The 22,170-nt window shown below is 48.0% G+C and overlaps 1 protein-coding gene across 1 annotated transcript in view; it reads left to right on the forward strand.

The window, feature by feature from the left end:
• The first annotated feature begins 10,565 nt into the window (after positions 1-10,565).
• The window catches only part of LOC139398814 (ribosome biogenesis protein bop1-like), a 36,342-nt gene continuing 24,737 nt past the window's right edge, over positions 10,566-22,170 (forward strand). Inside the window, exon 1 of the mRNA XM_071144593.1 lies at positions 10,566-10,592. The gene's annotated coding sequence lies outside the window, so the exon portion shown is untranslated. The remainder of the gene's footprint in view (positions 10,593-22,170) is intronic.

Raw genomic sequence — 22,170 nt, forward strand, 5'->3', positions numbered from 1 at the left:
CACTATCTCTCACTCCATCGCTCTCTCCCTCGCTCTCTCCCTGCCTTGCTCTCTCACTATCTCTCACTCCATCGCTCTCTCCCTCGCTCTCTCTCTCTCCATCTCTCCCTCGCTCTCTCCATCTCCCTCTCGCTCCCTCTCGCTCCCTCGCTGCCTCTCGCTCCCTCGCTGCCTCTCTCACTCCCTCGCTGCCTCTCTCTCTCTCTCTCTCTCTTCTTCACTCCGCTCCCCCTCTCTCGCTCCGCTCTCTCTTGCTCGCTCGCTCTCGCTCCCTCGCTCGCTCTCTCTCCCTCGCTGCCTCTCTCATTCCCTCGCTGCCTCTCTCTCTCTCTCTTCTTCACTCCGCTCCCCCTCTCTCGCTCCGCTCTCCCTCTCTCGCTCCGCTCTCGCTCCGCTCTCTCGCTCTGCTCTCCCTCCCTCTCTCGCTCTGCTCTCCCTCCCTCTCTCGCTCTGCTCTCCCTCCCTCTCTCGCTCTGCTCTCCCTCCCTCTCTCGCTCTGCTCTCCCTCCCTCTCTCGCTCTGCTCTCCCTCCCTCTCTCGCTCTGCTCTCCCTCCCTCTCTCGCTCCGCTCTCCCTCCCTCTCTCGCCCTGCTCCCCCCTCTCGCTCTGCTCCCCCCCTCTCGCTCTGCTCCCCCCCTCTCGCTCTGCTCCCCCCCTCTCGCTCTGCTCCCCCCCTCTCGCTCTGCTCTCCCTCCCTCTCCTCTCCCTCGCTCGCTCCGCTCTTCCTCCCTCGCTCTCTCCCGCTCTCTCCCACTCCCTCGCTCTCCCACTCCCGCACTCTCTCTCTCGCTCCCTCGCTCTCCCACTCCCGCACTCTCTCTCTCGCTCCCTCGCTCTCCCACTCCCGCACTTTCTCTCTCGCTCCCTCGCTCTCCCACTCCCGCACTTTCTCTCTCGCTCCCTCGCTCTCCCACTCCTGCACTCTCTCTCTCGCTCCCTCGCTCTCCCACTCCCGCACTTTCTCTCACGCTCCCTCGCTCTCCCACTCCCGCACTCTCTCTCTCTCGCTCCCTCGTGCTCTTTCTCTCTCGCTCCCTCGCTCTCCCACTCCCGCACTCTCTCTTACTCCCTCGAGCTCTTTCTCTCTCGCGCTCTCTTTCCCTCTCGCTCCCTCGTGCTCTCTTTCCCTCTCGCTCTCATCCCTCTCATCCCTCTCACTCCCTCGCGCTCTCACTCGCTCCCTCTCACTCCCTCTCATTCCCTCGCTCCCTCTCTCTCTCCTTCACTCCGCTCTCCCTCGCTCCGCTCTCCCTCTCTCTCCTTCACGCCGCTCTCCCTCCCTATCGCTCCGCTCTCCCTCCCTATCGCTCCGCTCTCCCTCCCTCTCTCGCTCCGTTCTCCCTCCCTCTCTCGCTCCGTTCTCACTCCCTCGCTCTCTCGCACTCCCTCGCTCTCTCTCTCGCACTCCCTCGCTCTCTCTCTCGCACTCCCTCGCTCTCTCTCTCGCACTCCCTCGCTCTCTCTCTCTCTCGCATTCCCTCGCTCTCTCTCTCTCGCACTCCCTCGCTCTCTCTCTCGCACTCCCTCGCTCTCTAGCTCCGCTCTCCCCCCCTCTCTCGCTCCGCTCTCCCCCCTCTCTCGCTCCGCTCTCCCTCCCTCTGCTCCTCCTCTCTCGCTCCGCTCTCCCTCGCTCTCTCGCTCCGCTCTCCCTCGCTCTCTCGCTCCGCTCTCTCGCTCCGCTCCCCCCCTCTCGCTCCGCTCCCCCCCTCTCGCTCCGCTCCCCCCTCTCGCTCCGCTCCCCCCCTCTCGCTCCGCTCCCCCCCTCTCGCTCCGCTCTCCCTCGCTCTCTCGCTCCGCTCCCCCCGTCTCGCTCTGCTCCCCCCGTCTCGCTCTGCTCCCCCCCTCTCGCTCTGCCCCCCCCTCTCGCTCTGCCCTCCCCCTCTCGCTCTGCTCTCCCCCTCTCGCTCTGCTCTCCCCCTCTCGCTCTGCTCTCCCCCTCTCGCTCTGCTCTCCCCCTCTCGCTCTGCTCTCCCCCTCTCGCTCTGCTCTCCCCCTCTCGCTCTGCTCTCCCCCTCTCGCTCTGCTCTCCCTCTCTCGCTCTGCTCTCCCTCCCTCGCTCGCTCCGCTCTCCCTCCCTCGCTCTCCCACTCCCGCACTCTCTCGCTCCCTCGCTCTCCCACTCTCGCTCTCCCACTCCCGCACTTTCTCTCTCGCTCCCTCGCTCTCCCACTCCCGCACTCTCTCTCTCGCTCCCTCGCTCTCCCACTCCCGCACTCTCTCTCTCGCTCCCTCGCTCTCCCACTCCCGCACTTTCTCTCTCGCTCCCTCGCTCTCCCACTCCCGCACTTTCTCTCTCGCTCCCTCGCTCTCCCACTCCTGCACTCTCTCTCTCGCTCCCTCGCTCTCCCACTCCCGCACTTTCTCTCACGCTCCCTCGCTCTCCCACTCCCGCACTCTCTCTCTCTCGCTCCCTCGTGCTCTTTCTCTCTCGCTCCCTCGCTCTCCCACTCCCGCACTCTCTCTCTCACTCCCTCGAGCTCTTTCTCTCTCGCGCTCTCTTTCCCTCTCGCTCCCTCGCGCTCTCTTTCCCTCTCGCTCTCATCCCTCTCATCCCTCTCACTCCCTCGCGCTCTCACTCGCTCCCTCTCACTCCCTCTCATTCCCTCGCTCCCTCTCTCTCTCCTTCACTCCGCTCTCCCTCGCTCCGCTCTCCCTCTCTCTCCTTCACGCCGCTCTCCCTCCCTATCGCTCCGCTCTCCCTCCCTATCGCTCCGCTCTCCCTCCCTCTCTCGCTCCGTTCTCCCTCCCTCTCTCGCTCCGTTCTCACTCCCTCGCTCTCTCGCACTCCCTCGCTCTCTCTCTCGCACTCCCTCGCTCTCTCTCTCGCACTCCCTCGCTCTCTCTCTCGCACTCCCTCGCTCTCTCTCTCGCACTCCCTCGCTCTCTCTCTCGCACTCCCTCGCTCTCTCTCTCGCACTCCCTCGCTCTCTCTCTCTCTCGCATTCCCTCGCTCTCTCTCTCTCGCACTCCCTCGCTCTCTCTCTCGCACTCCCTCGCTCTCTAGCTCCGCTCTCCCCCCTCTCTCGCTCCGCTCTCCCTCCCTCTGCTCCTCCTCTCTCGCTCCGCTCTCCCTCGCTCTCTCGCTCCGCTCTCCCTCGCTCTCTCACTCCGCTCTCTCGCTCCGCTCCCCCCCTCTCGCTCCGCTCCCCCCCTCTCGCTCCGCTCCCCCCCTCTCGCTCCGCTCCCCCCCTCTCGCTCTGCTCCCCCCGTCTCGCTCTGCTCCCCCCGTCTCGCTCTGCTCCCCCCGTCTCGCTCTGCTCCCCCCCTCTCGCTCTGCCCCCCCCTCTCGCTCTGCCCTCCCCCTCTCGCTCTGCCCCCCCCTCTCGCTCTGCCCTCCCCCTCTCGCTCTGCTCTCCCCCTCTCGCTCTGCCCCCCCCCCTCTCGCTCTGCTCTCCCCCTCTCGCTCTGCTCTCCCCCTCTCGCTCTGCTCTCCCTCTCTCGCTCTGCTCTCCCTCCCTCGCTCGCTCCGCTCTCCCTCCCTCGCTCTCCCACTCCCGCACTCTCTCGCTCCCTCGCTCTCCCACTCCCGCACTCTCGCTCTCCCACTCCCGCACTTTCTCTCTCGCTCCCTCGCTCTCCCACTCCCGCACTCTCTCTCTCGCTCCCTCGCTCTCCCACTCCCGCACTCTCTCTCTCGCTCCCTCGTGCTCTTTCTCTCGCTCCCTCGCTCTCCCACTCCCGCACTCTCTCTCTCACTCCCTCGTGCTCTTTCTCTCTCGCGCTCTCTTTCCCTCTCGCTCCCTCGCGCTCTCTTTCCCTCTCGCTCTCTCCCTCTCATCCCTCTCACTCCCTCGCGCTCTCACTCGCTCCCTCTCACTCCCTCTCTCATTCCCTCGCTCCCTCTCTCTCTCATTCACTCCGCTCTCCCTCGCTCCGCTCTCCCTCTCTCCTTCACTCCGCTCTCCCTCCCTATCGCTCCGCTCTCCCTCCCTCTCTTGCTCCGCTCTCCGTCCCTCTCTCACTCCGCTCTCCATCCCTCTCTCGCTCCGCTCTCCCCCTCTCTCGCTCTGCTCTCTCTCCCTCCCCCTCTCTCGGTCCGCTCTCTCCCTCTCTCGCTCCGCTCTCCCTCCCTCTCTCGCTCCGCTCTCTCTCGCTCCGCTCTCCCTCCCTCGCTCTCTCTCACTGCCTCAATTTCTCCCTCGCACGTTCTCCCACTCCCGCGCGCTCTCCCACTCCCTCGCGCGCTCTCCCACTCCCTATCGCTCCCTCGCGCTCTCTCACTCCCTCGCGCGAGATCTCTCGCTCCCTTGTTCTTTCTCGTTCTCACCCTCTCGCTCCCTCGTTCTTTCTCGTTCTCGCCCTCTCGCTCCCCCCCGCATGTTCTCGCCCCCTCTCGTTCTCTCTCGCGCGTTCTCGCTCTGTCTGTCATGCGGACCTGGGGGCGTTTCTGGCCTGGCCTGGACGGGCCAGGGCTGAGAAATGCTCAGGCTCAGTACTGCTCCTAATGCAACCCAGACGACATAGCGGTGAGAGCAGCTGCGCTTATAAAACAAAGTACAGAGTGGGACGGTGGAGAACCTGTTAGGCTCACAACAAACCATGACTTAAATTAATTTATTCAATGGGGAGGAGGTAAGTTTAATCCCCCCCTTCCAAAAAAAGAGCAAAAAATGCAATTAGCTTGGACCTTTTGTTCTTGAGTTGGAAATTGCTCACTCCGGCTTTTCCGTCGTTAAAGTGTTCCTTTCTTACCCGTTTCCCTTTTTTTATGGTGTGTTTTCTCTCGGGTACATTTACAATGCATTAAGCATATAAACAGGCTGCTCAGTTCTGTCGGTTCAGGGGTCTAATAATAATAAGAGTGAGAGCTGGAGAAGGGGACCACATTTGGCCCTGATCATCTGTTTTGTCCAGTCACCCATGGAACACTGTGACAGTTTTGGTCAGGTAGTTTTAATCTAAAACCTGAGGCTTCGGCTGGTTTTGAGACCCCCAACCTTTTTAATTATTAAATTATTTTTCTCACAGGAAGTAAATTCATTCAATTAATTAATTTATCTGCAGAATTTCTTGTGGAGCTCTCAAGAGCAGTAGTGGTGGTGCGTGGGTAAAATCATAAGGGAAGCCAATCCAGGGAGTAAAAATCCATATTACAACCTATGTGTTGTGATAATTGCGTTGTTTGTTCTATAACCTGTTAGTTCATGCGCCTTGACGTCATTATATATAGGCCTAAGGCCGAGACAATAAGAAGACACAGTGAATAAACACAGAATAAATTCAGCCACACCTTTGTTTCATCACAAAACCAGAGAGCAACATCTGTCTGGTGAAGTCCACAAAACATATTGCATGTAACAAACAGTTACATGACCTACAACAGGGTCAATGTTTCCAACATTTTTAGACTACTAAACAACTATTGATTTAAAACCATGGAGAGTTACCGCAAGTCACAAAGAAAACAGGAGCTGCCGCCACTATTTCAGCACCATTTCAACTACAACATTCCAACATCCTCAAATCACTTCTGCTTAGTCTAAAGTGACAACTAAAATATACCCAAAAATGATTTAGTTCAATCAACGTAAGCTATATATGATGTGGCTGTCCATGGTACGTGTGTGTGTCACCCTACTTGTATAGAAACGCCAATGCCATCCTCCTCTTTCATGTTGCCTAAACGGTATATGACTGTCATACAGCTAGTTAACATTAGCATACTACATCTAGCTACATGTTTAACTTCCGTCCTGTCCGGACAGGGGCACAACGATGTATGAATTAATGGTTGGATCAGATTCACTGTTATTATCATTGGCCAGTACGGAGAACTAAGTAAAACTACAAACTAGTAAAAGTCCAAATCCCTATCTCCATCCATGGCTAATTTAGGAAAAGGATGATTTTAGCTAGCTAGCTAGCCAATGGAGGACAGCAGCCCAACAAGATGCAACGATTTATTATTATTTTTTACTTTCAATAATAACTTTTGGCTTGTGATGTGATTGGTTTGAAGCAGGTTTTGCTTCCCTTAACTCTTTTTGGATGGGCCAGACCGTTTGCAGCAGAGCTCACTCAGTTTAGTTCAACGCTGATAGGCTATTATTAAATGGTTTTAATTATCAAGGGAGGCCAAATGCTCGCTGGCTTCCCTTGCATTCAATGCTACGGGGGCAAAAATGCCATACTCTTTCTGACCAGACAGCATCAGATAGATATGCAACACATACTGAGACAGAGGGTGCTGTTTAATTGCTTTCTCTGGTGAGATCCATTTAGTAGCCTCTTGCAAATTGAAAGACATTTATAGAACACAATTTGTTGGTAAATGTTTTAGCCTAGCTTCCCCTGGTATCCATGAATACATGTCGCTGTTCAATAGTTAATTGAAACAAACACGCAAAGCTCAGCCAAATGGCTGTCATGGATTAGTCATTAAAAACTCCCTATCGTCTTTTGGGAGATTATTTTTTTCTCTCCCGTGATTCCTGTAGCCTTACCGTTGTTCTGTCCAAACTGCAACATAATATATCTTACCAGAAGGATCTTGCTTGCTGCAGCACCAGACCCTTAAATGGACCTGAAGTAGTAGTAATGTGAAAATCTTTTCGGTGCCTGTGTTGATTTTCACGTATTATTCATGCAGGCTTCTTGGGTTTTGGATATTATTCCATGGTCATTTTCCAATTTCATTTTTCCACCAGGCTGTTAGTGGTGGCTGTAAGAGGCAACTCTAATGGGCTGCGTGCTGCTGCCACTCATGGAAGCCACACACATGCTTGCTCTCACACACACGCGCTTTCTCACTCGGCGCTCACACAACACACGCTATATAATACACAGACACACACACTAAAGCATGTGTTTGCACACATTCTTTCAGCAGGCGCATATTCTGTTTTGGATTGGCTGAGTGGAAAATGTAGGGGTGGCTGGATTCCTTTAGTGGGGTAAAGATTACTGGGATTATAAATGATCCCATTAGAGGGAAATGCAAAGCTACATTTGTGGAGAGAGAGAGAGAGGGAGGAGGCTGAGGCAGGCTGCTGTGTCTGCACATGGCGCGTCACTCACATGCCTGTGCCCAGTAAGTATATCTATCTATACAGTGAGGAATAGGCTTCAGAAAGCATCCATCTAAAGTAGCCTGGCTCCAACTGCTACTCACTTAAGTCTACTTTTAACGGAGCTTTTCCATTGCTTTCTAGTCCAGCAGTAGGCTTCATCTGTGTCCCGGCCCAAAACCAGCCATGTCTCCAAGTAGCCGAGTAGCCTAAACCCGCTTGAAGCAATGCATTTCCATAGACAGCTGCTGACGTCAAGGGGAACTGCCCAAACCAAACCAGTCTGGCAGTGGCAGTATAATTAGGCCCACTTCACTTCAGCAAACGTTTTCTAACACTTTTTAGACTTAGAAGCTCTGCACTCTGCTTATTCCTATATACTACAGTATAATTTCCCACAATAAACCGTTGAAAGTAGCACCCACAGATTCATTTCACTTGTTCTTGTGAATAAGATGTCCGAACCGTGCCAAGCAAGCAAAGCAATTTTCGAAGTTCAAACCCCCTCACTAGTTACGCTCTAATGCATCCATTCCCTACTCAAAGTTGCTCATACAGGGCTTTCTTTATATTACGGACACGGCAGTCAGTAACGCTAGCGTGTGTGACTGCAGCCTAGGCTACTGGCTGTTATTCACAATAGGCAATACAAATGAAAATGCAACGTGGTCATGACAGCCTCAGATGTTGGTTGTTAAGCATATTAATGACAGAACACACAGGCAGATGAGGAGACACCAACACGTGGAGATGGTATTCAAGGCCAGTCCAGTTTATCACCAACACTTGGGTAACATGGTAACAGACATGGTAGGGACATGGTTGTCATCAGAAAGCCACAGGAGTCCGGTCGGAAACCTAAAGATAGAAGTTGACGATGTCCCTCCTCCCCCTCTTTTTTTGACATGTGTGTTTAAATAAAAAAGGGACATTTGTGACCATTTGGGGTTGAAGAAAAAAATCATCCCGTCATAGTGTCTTTAAAATTGTCTGTCATGGAAAAGAAAATGAGCTGAAATGTGGTTGGTTTTCCATCAGGCCAACTAGTGTTGCAGAGCAGGGGGTGTTGCAGAGCAGGGGGTGTTGCAGAGCAGGGGGTGTTGCAGAGCAGGGGGTGTGACCAGATCTGATGGAGATGGGGACAGGCAGATGGCACTTATTTTCTACAGAAACATTTGACTTTTATTATCTATTATTGTAGTTGAATTGTTGAAGGAACCTGCAAGTAAGCATTTTGTTGGACAGTGTCTCCCATGTGTATCCTGTAGGTACGACTACTCAAACCTGAAACTATGGACATGAACAAGATCACCTCACAGATTTTTTTTTTTAGGGCCGATATAGTATAACTACAGACTAGACTTGGCATTCATAATACTTGCTCTATAAATGATTGTTTTTTGTTTATTTTTTCTAAAACCAAGACACTTCTGCCTAGTAGGACAATATGGATGTGATTAATGCTGTTGACCTGCTATCCTCTGGATATCTGTTGTTCTTTGAACATGCTCTGTCTTTAACAGTAACTGGTTGTCTGGCACTTGACAACAGTGAGACAGCAGCTCTTCCCAGGAGGGTCTCCTTCTCCTGTTCCCAGGAGGGTCTCCTTCTCCTGTTCCCAGGAGGGTCTCCTTCTCCTGTTCCCAGGAGGGTCTCCTTCTCCTGTTCCCAGGAGGGTCTCCTTCTCCTGTTCCCAGGAGGGTCTCCTTCTCCTCTCCTGTTCCCAGGAGGGTCTCCTTCTCCTTCTCCTGTTCCCAGGAGGGTCTCCTTCTCCTGTTCCCAGGAGGGTCTCCTTCTCCTGTTCCCAGGAGGGTCTCCTTCTCCTGTTCCCAGGAGGGTCTCCCCTTCTCAGCCTCAGAGGTAGACAGGGACACTGACGTGTGTGTGTGTGTGTGTGTGTGTGTGTGTGTGTGTGTGTGTGATGCTTGCGGTGGGCAGACGCATCCATAAACGTCTGAAATATCAAACACACTTTGCTAATTGACCTCTGTGGTTGTACTGGGACCAAGGAACCTGGACCGCAAAATCTGCAGCACCAACCGGCACATCCGCCCACCACCTTCCACCCCCTCGTCAGCTCAGCTGGTGAATGCATTAGCTAGCTTGGGGTCTGGTCCCGATTCCTCTTGTCTTTCATATGGGCCCCGGCACCACGCCCGTCCCTTTCTTAAAACGTGTTAATTCAGGAAAGCTGCTTAGTTTGACAAACTGTCATGGGATAATTTAGTTTTCAGCACATCAATCATACCAGGGTTATCATTATGTCCCCCTGTCGTGTTTGGGGAACCGTGACGTCACTTGGTCCAGAACCATGACGTCAGGTCCAATTGTTTTTCCCAGCACAGAGAGACTGGCCAGAGAAACAGGTTCTATTGTAGTTAGCATAACTTTTTGGTCGCTGAACCAGTACTGCTATAATTGACAACTGTTTGGTGAATGTATCCACTAGGCTAATAGATCCACTAGCTGAGTTATTTTTGGGGTGTTTATTATTGCTAATAAGTTATCTGAATAGCATCACTGTGTTGTACAGTAACTTTGAGGCGGGTCTGAAATCACTTAGTGATTTATCATGTGGACAGATACATCAAACAGACCTGTTACAGTGAAGCAGCAGTGTGCGGCCCTGTCCAGACGTGTACTCCTGTGTGTCCCTGAGACGGAGCAGACAGACGTGTACTCCTGTGTGTCCCTGAGACGGAGCAGACAGACGTGTACTCCTGTGTGTCCCTGAGACGGAGCAGACAGACGTGTACTCCTGTGTGTCCCTGAGACAGAGCAGACAGACGTGTACTCCTGTGTGTCCCTGAGACGGAGCAGACAGACGTGTACTCCTGTGTGTCCCTGAGACGGAGCAGACAGACGTGTACTCCTGTGTGTCCCTGAGACGGAGCAGACAGACGTGTACTCCTGTGTGTCCCTGAGACGGAGCAGACAGACGTGTACTCCTGTGTGTCCCTGAGACGGACCAGACAGACGTGTACTCCTGTGTGTCCCTGAGACGGACCAGACAGACGTGTACTCCTGTGTGTCCCTGAGACGGAGCAGACAGACGTGTGTCCCTGAGACGGACCAGACAGACGTGTACTCCTGTGTGTCCCTGAGACGGAGCAGACAGACGTGTACTCCTGTGTGTCTCTGAGACAGAGCAGACAGACGTGTGTCCCTGAGACGGAGCAGACAGACGTGTACTCCTGTGTGTCCCTGAGACGGAGCAGACAGACGTGTACTCCTGTGTGTCTCTGAGACAGAGCAGACAGACGGACAACATTCCGGAGGGCTTTGACCATGGCAGACAGACGGACAACATTCCGGAGGGCTTTGACCATGGCAGAGGAAACAACTCAGAGTAGAGCAGAGCTTATGGCTAAACCTGCTGTGGCTACACTGCTACATCCTGTCAGGGGGAGACTTGGGAGGGTGTAAAGGGGTGAGGGGATGGGACATCCACCCCCCCTGGGAGAATCCCTAGAGTTTTCACCAGGGACCAGCAGAACCGGCTCTCATGTGGTACGATTTCTTAAATCCAGGCTCCTCCACTCTATTATACTGAGCAGTAGGGGTGTAATGGTTCACCACGTCTAGGTACGTATTGCGGTTTTGGGGTCATGTTTTGGTACAGCGGTGAAATTAATTGCCAACCGTTACTGTAGTTCATTTATATTTATTTAAGAAAATGTAAAGTGTTGGTTTTCGTGATTCCATATGATTATGAGTTATATAATACCAGATGAGAAATATCTTTGTGTTTACTTAAATGACTCAACAACAACACAAAAATAAAGTGCATTGTGTGTGAAATCAATATGCAAACATGGCTCAGATGGTGTATAGGCCCTAGCTATATGTTCTTACAGAGTGTGACTCATAAAGGGGGCATGTCTGTAGCACGCTACTCTCCATTTCCACTCCAGGGTAATGTGATGGGCTGTCAATGTTAAGTAGCTTTCTGTCTCCCTGGAGGTCCATCCGTCTGTTATAAGTGCATCACAGGGGGCGTTGGCCAATTCATTGATTACATTGACTTTAACTTGCTTATATAGAGCGGGTACTACCTGTGCGAGAGGGGGCAAAGTTCGTAACGTGGCTCGAGCACTTCCACGAGGTGCTGAAACCCCCTATTTTTCTCAACCACTATAAACGAACCTGTTGCGCTTCTCGTGTCTTTGGCCCGGTCAGAATCGGCTGTGAAGGGCTGCTTGAATGCAGATGGGAGACCGTTGTGGTTTTTTGTTTCCATCTTGCTCTGAGGGGTAGGAATACTGGGGTGATGTCGGCGTAAATGTGTCAACATGTTTGAGGTGTTGGCAGCTGCATAGGCTATTCTCGTTGAGCAGTGGCCACGTACTCTTTCTGTTCTTCGCTGTTGAAATCGACTAGGAAGACCAAAATGTTCTCAAACTGGAAATGTAAAACGATGTTGAATCCTCCTGGTTTATCGATCCCACCACTCACCATCGTACAGAACTAGTTCCCGGCTGCACCTCAAAAGGACAGTGTGAAATGCGGCAATGGCAAAAATATGTCCCCAGCCATGTAATTACCACAAATGGCTTGTTTGTAAAGTTCGCCATATTGTACATCGCTCTCTTATTCTTCTGTTGTATCGGCGTTAGTACAGTATACATGATCCCAATTCTAGCTCCAAGACGGACACTTTTTATTTTGTTTTTATGAAAAAGTTGATTGTGCTGATTTATTGGCATATTGAATGATGTTGTGCACCATAGTTTAAGAACTCTATGGGTAGTGCTAAAAACAATGACGTCGTATAACAATTCCTCCATCTTTATGCGCCTTCACCATTTCAACATGTGTACAGGTTCTAGTTGTTTCAATGTAATAGCCTGAAATGTTTTCAGCTCAGATTCACTCGAGGCATACAACACATCATAGGCATAGCCTATAGGCCTAGTGTGTTGTTCACAATACGGACTGAACCAAAGTCCCTGTACTGAACGGTTCTGGAGAATATGTGTATCGTTTCCCCTCTAGTGAGCAGGCTCAGCTACATCCTTTATGATCTGAAGGGAGAAATGGGCTTTACTTAGGTGGGTTGTTGGGTAGAGGTGATCTCAAGTGGGAACTATTGTGCCCAGCCAGAGTTTGTTTACCAGTTCGTCTCTCAATGACCCACAGTTCAATCACTTTATTATTAGGGAACTAGTTTCGAGAATTTGCAACAACAAAATTGTTACCTTCCAGGATTTAGACTTGCCGGAGAGCCGGGAATGCTGCACTTCCAGGAATGCTGCTTCTGGTCCAAAAACAACTTCCAGACTAGTGGTTGAGTGATTGGCAGCCTGGCGAGGGAGGGAAGGAGGGTGGGTTGCTAAAGAGTTGTGTTGGTTTGGGTAATCTCTTCAGTGTAGTTATGTGGCTCTGTTGCACACAGAGACGTTATCCCTCTGATCTCTGTCTCATAGATGGACATACTGTAGACCTTTTGGTCTTCAGTAGACATGGATAGACCTTTGGTCTTCAGTAGTAAGTAGGCTAGAGACAGAGTTCCAGAATTCTGGTACATATCCCCTAAAATCCTGGTCAGAAGATTCCTGGAATCAGGGGGGAATAAGGACTTCCTCCCAACCAGGACTTCCTGAAAACCTGGACATTTTGCAACCTGAGCTACACTGAACAGTAGACGTTCAATGACGGTCTTCAGACTGAGAGATATTTATAACGGACAGTCACAGACATGTGTTCATGGTTTGCTGATTCCACTGAGTCATTAGGTATGGGACTGATTCATTCCCTGTGACACACAGTGGAGTGGAGGGAGGACTGACTGGACTGAGCCTTCAGTCATCCCTGTGACCTGAGAGCATCATTCCTTCTTTCCTGGAGATCAAAGTCACTCTGACACTAGTGAGTGTCTTTCCATCTCAGACTGAGAGTGATGGGCTAGTGTCTTTCCATCGCAGACGGAGGGAGAGAGCCTAAAGGTAATGACTGGAGGTTGATCGATTAATCAGCATGGCCAATTTTAATTAGGGACGATTTCAAGTTCTCATAACAATCGGTAATCTGCTTTTTTTTGGATGCCGATTACATTGCAATCCATGAGGAAACTGCGTGGCTACGCGAGTGCATTGTCAAAAGGACCTTGTGGCTGGAAGGAGCCAATGAAAGTTACTAGCTAGCATTAAACTTATATCATAAAAATCAATCAATCTTCACATAATCACTAGTTAACTACACATGGTTGATGATATTACTAGGTTAACTAGCTTGTCCTGCGTTGTATGTAATCAATGTGGTGCCTGTTAATTTATCATCGAATCACAGCCTACATGTACTTCAACTGCGCCAAACGGGTGATGATTTAACAGAAGCGCATTCGTGAAAAAAAGCACTATCGTTGCACAAATGTACCTAACCATAGACATCAATGCCTTTTCTTAAAATCAATACACAGAAGTATATTTTTATAAACCTGCATATTTAGTTCAAATAAATTCAAATGCATTTTAGCAGGCAATATTAACTAACTTCTCTTGCGTTCAGTGCAAGCAGAGTCAAGGTATATGCAAAAGTTTGGGCCGCCCGGCTTGTTGCGAACTGTGTTTCTTCCTAACAAAGACCGTAATTAATTTTCCAGAATTGTACATAATTATGACACAACATTGAAGGTTGTGCATTGTAACAGCAATATGTAGACTTAGGGTTGCCACCCATTCGACAAAATACGTAATGGTTCCGTATTTCACTGAAAGTGGTAGGCAGCAGCAGCAGGCTCGTAAGCATTCATTCAAACAGCACTTTGCGAACAGCTCTTAGCAATTCTTGAAGCACAGCGCTGTTAATGACTTCAAGCATATCAACTCCTGAGATTAAGCTGGCAATACTAAAGTGCCCATAAGAACATCCAATAGTCAAAGGTATATGAAATAGAAATGGTATGGAGAGAAATCTTCGACGCGTCATAATTCCTATAATAACTAACCTAAAACTTCTTAACTGGGAATATTGAAGAACTGGGAATATTGAACCACCAGCTTTCATATGTTCTCATGTTCTGATCAAGGAACTGAAACGTTCGTTTTTTTACATGGCACATATTGCACTTTTACTTTCTTCTCAAACTGGTTTTGCATTATTTAAACCAAATTGAACGTGTTTCAATAGTTATTTGAGACTAAATAGATTTTATTTATGTATTATATTAGTTAAAATAAAAGGGTTCATTCAGTATTATTGTAGTTGTCATTATTACATATATATATATATACACAGTTGAAGTTTACATACACTTAGGTTGGAGTCATTAAACTAGTTTTTCAACCACTCCAAACATTTCTTGTTACCAAACTATAGTTTTGGCAAGTCGGTTAGGACATCTACTTTGTGCATGACACAAGTAATTTTTCCAACATTTGTTAACAGACAGATTATTGCACTTAAAATTCACTGTATCACAATTCCAGTGGGTCAGAAGTTTACATACACTAAGTTGACTGTGCCTTTAAACAGCTTGGAAAATTCCAGAAAACGATGTCATGGCTTCTGATAGGCTAATTGACATAATTTGAGTCAATTGGAGGTACCTGTGGATGTATTTCAAGGCCTACCTTCAAATGCAGTGCCTCTTTGCTTGACATCATGGGAACATCAAGAAATCAGCCAAGACCTAAAAGAAAAATAATTGTAGACCTCCACAAGTCTGGTTCATCCTTGGGAGCAATTTTCAAATGCCTGAAAGTACCACTTTCATCTGTACAAACAATAGTACGCAAGTATAAACACCATAGGCGTTGCTGCAGGAGGGACTGGTGCACTTCGCAAAATAGATGGCATCATGAGGACGGCGAATTATGTAGGTATATTTAAGCAACATCTAAAGACATCAGTTAAAGCTTGGTCACAAATGGGTCATCCAAATGGACAATGACCCCAAGCATACTTCCAGAGTTGTGGGAAAATGGCTTAGGGACAACAAAGTCAAGGCATTGGAGTGGCCATCACAAAGCCCTGACTTCAGTCCTATAGAACATTTGTGGGCAGAACTGAAAAACTGTGTGCGAGCAAGGAGGCCTACAAACCTGACTCAGTTACACCAGCTCTGTCAGGAGGAATGGGCCAGAATTCACCCAACTTATTGTGGGAAGCTTGTGGAAGGCTACAATAAACATTTAACTCAAGTTAAACAATTTAAAAGGCAATGCTACCAAATACTAATTGAGTGTATGTAAACGTCTGACCCACTGGGAATGTGATGAAAGAAATAAAAGCTTAAATCATTCTTTCTACTATTATTCTGACATTTCACATTCTTAAAATAAAGTGGTGATCCAAACTGACCTGAGCTTTTACTGGGATGAAATGTCAGGAATTGTGAAAAACTGAGTTTAAATGTATTTGGCTGTATGTAAAACTTCCGACTTCACCTGTTTTTGTCCTCCAATAATTGGTATCGGCGTTGAAAAATCATAATCGGTCGACCTCTGGTAATGACCACCACTCTAACATCATCACCTCTGTCTGATTCAGGATGGCACCACTTAATTCCCTCCAAAGGATAAATAAAGCTAAATAAATAAAGCTCAGACTACAGAAGGTACAGCTCATGGTCATGTTGGTCTACTAGTCTTGCTGTCCTCTAGCGCTCTACTAGTCTGGCTGTCCTCTAGCGCTCTACCAGTCTGACTGTCCTCTAGCGCTCCACTAGTCTGGCTGTCCTCTAGCGCTCCACTAGTCTGGCTGTCCTCTAGCGCTCTACTAGTCTGGCTGTCCTCTAGCGCTCTACTAGTCTGGCTGTCCTCTAGCGCTCTACTAGTCTGGCTGTCCTCTAGGGCTCTACTAGTCTGGCTGTCCTCTAGGGCTCTACTAGTCTGGCTGTCCTCTAGGGCTCTACTAGTCTGGCTGTCTAGGGCTCTACTAGTCTGGCTGTCCTCTAGCGCTCTACTAGTCTGGCTGTCCTCTAGGGCTCTACTAGTCTGGCTGTCCTCTAGGGGTCTACTAGTCTGGCTGTCCTCTAGGGCTCTACTAGTCTGGCTGTCCTCTAGCGCTCTACTAGTCTGGCTGTCCTCTGGGGCTCTACTAGTCTGGCTGTCCTCTAGCGCTCTACTAGTCTGGCTGTCCTCTAGGGCTCTACTAGTCTGGCTGTCCTCTAGGGCTCTACTAGTCTGGCTGTCCTCTAGGGCTCTACTAGTCTGGCTGTCCTCTAGCGCTCTACTAGTCTGGCTGTCTTCTAGCGCTCTACTAGTCTGGCTATCCTCTAGCGCTCTACTAGTCTGGCTGTCCTCTAGCGCTCTACTAGTCTGGCTGTCCTCTAGCGCTCTACTAGTCTGGCTGTCCTCTAGGGCTCTACTAGTCTGGCTGTCCTCTAGCGCTCTACTAGTCTGGCTGTCCTCTAGGGCTCTACTAGTCTGGCTGTCCTCTAGGGCTCTACTAGTCTGGCTGTCCTCTAGGGCTCTACTAGTCTGGCTGTCCTCTAGCGCTCTACTAGTCTGGCTGTCCTCTAGGGCTCTACTAGTCTGGCTGTCCTCTAGGGCTCTACTAGTCTGGCTGTCCTCTAGGGCTCTACTAGTCTGGCTGTCCTCTAGGGCTCTACTAGTCTGGCTGTCCTCTAGCGCTCTACTAGTCTGGCTGTCCTCTAGGGCTCTACTAGTCTGGCTGTCCTCTAGCGCTCTACTAGCCACAAGGTTGCTGCTTTTAATGATGACACTTGGTTTTGGCCCACATTGTGATAACTCTATAAACTCCAAACTATTTTTTATTTGATTTTTTATTTGATTTTTAATGTTCTTTCAGCTTCACTGTGGAAAGCACTAGCAGGCTGTAAGAGAAGAGGCTTATTTGAGCACTTTGATGCGTTTGGGATCAATGAGGCAGTCTGGTCCCCTGCTCAGGTTATAGTCCATTTTAAATACAGTAAGGGGCTGTGAGTGAGCATTATGGAGGGGATTTCTGTTTATTCTCTCTGCCTAGTGGAATAATGTGTACATTAGTGATGGCATTTCTCTCTGCCTAGTGGAATAATGTGTACATTAGTGATGGCATTTCTCTCTGCCTAGTGGAATAATGGGTACATTAGTGATGGCATTTCTCTCTGCCTAGTGGAATAGTGGGTACATTAGTGATGGCATTTATCTCTGTCAAGTGGAGTAATGGGTACATTAGTGATGGCATTTCTCTCTGTCAAGTGGAGTAATGGGTACATTAGTGATGGCATTTCTCTCTGCCTAGTGGAATAATGGGTACATTAGTGATGGCATTTCTCTCTGCCTAGTGGAATAATGGGTACATTAGTGATGGCATTTCTCTCTGCCTAGTGGAATAGTGGGTACATTAGTGATGGCATTTCTCTCTGTCAAGTGGAGTAATGGGTACATTAGTGATGGCATTTATATTTTCCTAGTGGAATAGTGGGTACATTTAGTGATGGCATTTCTCTCTGCCTAGTGGAATAATGAGAACATTAGTGATGGCATTTCTCTCTGCCTAGTGGAATAGTGGGTACATTAGTGATGGCATTTCTCTCAGTCAAGTGGAGTAATGGGTATATTAGTGATGTCATTTCTGTCTGACTAAGGGAAAGGAACCCTGGGATTTAGTCTAGAATGCATAGAAAAGTATCCTATTCCGCTGACGTTAATCTAAATCAGACACACACACACCTCTTCTGCTTCGCTAGTGTTAATCCTAAATCAATCACCATGCGTACACACACACACACACACACACACCTCTCCTTCTCTAGTATTAATTTAAATCAGTCATCTCCCACACTTTGTTTTTGCCCAACTGAAAAATGGTGATGGTAGGAATGAGCCCTCCATTAAGTTGTCAAAAGGGATACAAACCAAATGTGTTCTTGTTTATCATCTGGGAGGAAGCCTGGGTGCTGTTATATAAATAGTTTGTGTCTGTCCCACCATGTGTTGGTCCTAATGCAGACTGTTTTCTTTGTTTGGATGCCCCCTTTCTCATTCTTCTCATCTTGAAGCAATAGGGCAGGGTTTACCAAACTCCATCCTGGGGCACCCCCTGGGTGCATGTTTGGTTTCTGCCCTAGCGCTACACAGCTGATTCAAATCATCAAAGATTGATAATGAGATGGTTATTTGAATCAGCTGTGTAGTGCTAAGGCAGTTTAGGAAACCCTGCAATAGGCTATTGGATGTCACTTTGTCTAACTCCCGAGACTGATAAAATAGTAACGTTATGTGCTCACCTTAATGTTTCTTCAATTAGGCCACGGGTACTAAAGTACTATTTGAGAAGGTTCGGTCATACACATTTCCTAGGTGGCAAAGGTCCGGATGGGTATTGTCATTGATCGGCATAGTAACAAACCCCCACCTCACAACCCCAAACTGTTTTAAAATGTTTCAGTTTTAAAGCAAATTTCCTGCAATTTTGACAGGTCTTAAGTGTGTTCATATGATACCAGGGATTGAGGCCCGGCTGTTCCAAAAAAAATATTATTTGATCCGGACTTGGCTGTATTAGGCTATTCCACCAATATTGGAATATTCTTAGTTATTGGCTAGTTCCTGACTGCAGTGATATTACTTTGCTTTCAGTTTCAGTTGTTTTTTGTCCGTCCTCTGTGTTCACATCTGTGTTGATATGTAGCCTACTATCAACCAATGCCCTACAAATGCACACCCACTACACTAGGCTATATCACCTCTAGGATAACAAGGAAAAGGGAAGGGAGAGAATTTATCATTCTCACATGTGACTCTTGGTTGCCTAATTATTAGTGTTCTTGCCCATAAAAAATGACAAAATCATATTTTTTTGCAAAGAAAAATTAAGTCATCTTCTTCCCCAAATTCCATGCTGCAATCCTCCTGTTATTCCTGCAGCCAAGGCATTCCAGCCACTGTGAGGAGGAAGAGGTCAGCGGAGTGGAAAAAGTGAGGCGAGCTCCCTCCTTCCTGCTGGTCTGCTCTCTCAGCGTTACCATCTTAATTTAACCCCTCCTACCTCCTGGCCCAACCAAAACTGTAGTCTGGGGGCCCTAACCAAAACTGTAGTCTGGGGGCCCTAACCAAAACTGTAGTCTGGGGGCCCTAACCAAAACTGTAGTCTGTGGCCCTTAACCAGAGCTGTAGGCTAGGGGCTAGTGCTGACCAATTAGTGCTTTCCGAGGTCGGTTCGGTTTCGTTTAGGTTATAACGGGTACCATCAGCTAAATGTATGATGGTCAGTCAATCCGGAAAAACCAAAAACCATCAAGCACCATAAGGAAACTGGCTCTTATGTCAGGGTCACTGTGCAAAGCTCTTATCAAGTCAAAAGGTGGCGACTTTGAAGAATCGTGTGTGTGTGTGTGTGTTGGTTGATGCAACAGGACAACGACCCAAAACACAGAAGTAAATCAACAACAGAATGGCTTCAACAGATGAAAATACTCCTTCTGTAGTCCTGACCTCAACCCGATTGAGATGCTGTGGCATAACCTCAAGAGATCCGTTCACATCAAACATTACAAGAATATTGCTGTAACTGTAAGAACATGAAAATTTATAATTGTTTGTGTGTTGTTAGTATAAGCGGACTGTTTGTCTATTGTTGTGACCTAGATGAAGTGTGTGTGTGTGTGTGTACACTACTGGTCAAAAGTTTTAGAACACCTTTTCATTCAATGGTTTTTCTTTGCTTTTACTATTTTCTACATTGTAGAATAAAAATGAAGACATAAACTATGAAATAACATATGGAATCATGTAGGAACCAAAAAAGTGTTAAACTAATCAAAATATATTTGAGATTCTTCAAATAGCCACCGTTTGCCTTGATGACTCCCAAGAGGGTGCAAAGCTTTCTCTCAACCAGCTTCTTAAGGTAGTCAACTGGAATGCATTTCAATTAACAAGTGTGCCTTGTTAAAAATACATTTGTGGAATTTCTTGAAAATATGAAGTGGTACTCAGTAATGTGTTGTTTTCCCCGAACATGACGCCTTGTATTCAGGACATAACTAATGTCATTTGTGTTCCACATGTTTTGCAGTTAGACACTAGTGGCTTATTGCAAACAGGATGCATGGTTTGGAATATTTTTATTCTGTACCTTCCTTGTCACTCTGTCATTTAGTTAGTATTGTTGTTGATCCATCCCCAGTTTTTTCCTATCACAGCAATTATACTCAAACAGTTTTAAAGTCACCATTCAGCAACAGAGTTAGGAAGGACGCCTGTATCTTTGTAGTGACTGTGTATTGATACACCATCCAAAGTGTAATTATCTTCACCATGCTCAAAGGGATATTCAATGTCTGTTTTTTCTTCTACCCATCTACCAATAGGTGCCCTTCTTTGCGATGCGTTGGAAAACCTCCCTGGTCTTTGTGGTTGAATCTGAAGTCCACTGCTTGACTGAGAGGACCGTACATATAATTGTATGTGTGGGGTATAGAGTTGAGGTAGTCGTAAAAAAAAGTCCATGCAACTTATTACGTGACTTGTTAACTTGTTAACTTATTGACTCAAGACATTTCAGCTTTTCATTTTTTATTAAAATGTAAAGATAATTCCCCTTTTACATTATGGGGTATTGTATGTAGGCCGGTGACACAAACAAAGAAGTGCCAATAGAAAACTACAAAATACAGATAGTTTGCTGTCAATCTAGCCCCAGTTTGACGTCAAATGCAGCTACGTTGCTGTTATTCTGGCTGCAGTGTTTGATGTGACTGAATTAGCTGAAGTTGGCTAGCTAGCAAACAAGGAATAAGAATGGAACATTTAGAACAAACACGTCCATAGATTTAGAACAAAAATACTTAACAACTGGGTTGCGTCTCTGGCAACTGAACCGATAGAACGAACGACCGACCAGCGGGCTTGGCTAGCAACCCTAGATCTGTGTCAGGACTGTATCTTGTGGAAGGATGAAATAGTATGAATAAATTCAGCAAAACAATGTTTTTAATGAAAATATGTCAATCGTTAATTTAATATGTTGGTAAACTGTTGTATGAAGGTGATAATGCCCTCGAAGCCTGTGTTTGGAGGAAAAATTGGCATGGTTTGCCTGCCCTTGACTTCAACACCCGCACCAATGTATACTCTAAACACCAGCTTCTAGGGCATTATCAGTTATATAGTCAGGGTTTTCAGAATGCATTTAAATAACATTACGTTTAATGGAAATTCCCCAACCCCAAAATAGTGAACATTTTATTTGCCAAAACATGGAATATTTTCTGTTGTCTTTGTCAGGTCCACATTGGGTAGACATCAATAGACCAACAGTGAAATAACACAATTGCAGTCATCTAATCTCTCCTCAGGCAGTAGCAGCCAGACACACACTGTTATCTCTGTGATCCCCATATTGTACTGTCTTCATTCATCATCCTATTTAGCTTGCCTGTGTAAGCATGCTGCAGCGCTGTCTGACAAAATCATTGTACTAGTTTTTCAAAGTAGATAAGGCATACTTTCACGAACTATCTCTATCCCTCTCATCATTGTGTTGTGTACATTCCTCGTTCTCATGCGATCAGTGTGTATCTAACCTAAAGTAGCCGGCGTAAAAGTATATTCATCAAGATGATTCCAAGATGGCGTGCGTCCCCACCCGTGTATATATAGTTTTCTTCGTATATATTTGTAATATTTTTTTATCTCAATTTCCATCTACGGACTGAACATACTCTCCTGCAACCGGCCTCACCTAATGTCGTATGCTTCTGCTATTTTTTATACTTTAGAACCGCAACCCCGATCAGCAGCTAACTAGCTAGTAGTCAGTTAGCCACTGCTAGCGGTCATCACCGTTAACTCGGACATCAGCCAGCCTCAGCCCGGTCAATTCCTGCCAGTCTACATAGTGCGATTTCAACCCAGAGCATATCGGAATGCTTTTTCTCTACCACATCTCCGGAATCCTACCGCAAGCTCTGAACCTTTTACACTGGATCATCACAGCTAGCTAGCTGCTATCTGAGTGGCTACTCCTGGCTAACGTCTCTGTCCCGAAGCAAGCACCAGTTAGCCTGGAGCTAGCCTCGAGCTAGGCCCATCTCCCGGCTAGCCGGAGTGATCTATCAGACAATTCCTGGGCTTCAATACCTCTTTTGCAAATTGGACTGGACCCTTTGCTGCCGACACGGAGTTCGGCCGATCCATCACGACTGGTCTGCCGACGTAACCGTCCGAGGGGGTTTCAACAGGCTCTTCTGTTGCTACATCCCCCTGTGGCC

Source organism: Oncorhynchus clarkii, unplaced genomic scaffold (assembly GCF_045791955.1).
Source record: "Oncorhynchus clarkii lewisi isolate Uvic-CL-2024 unplaced genomic scaffold, UVic_Ocla_1.0 unplaced_contig_9521_pilon_pilon, whole genome shotgun sequence".
Taxonomy (NCBI): domain Eukaryota; kingdom Metazoa; phylum Chordata; class Actinopteri; order Salmoniformes; family Salmonidae; genus Oncorhynchus; species Oncorhynchus clarkii.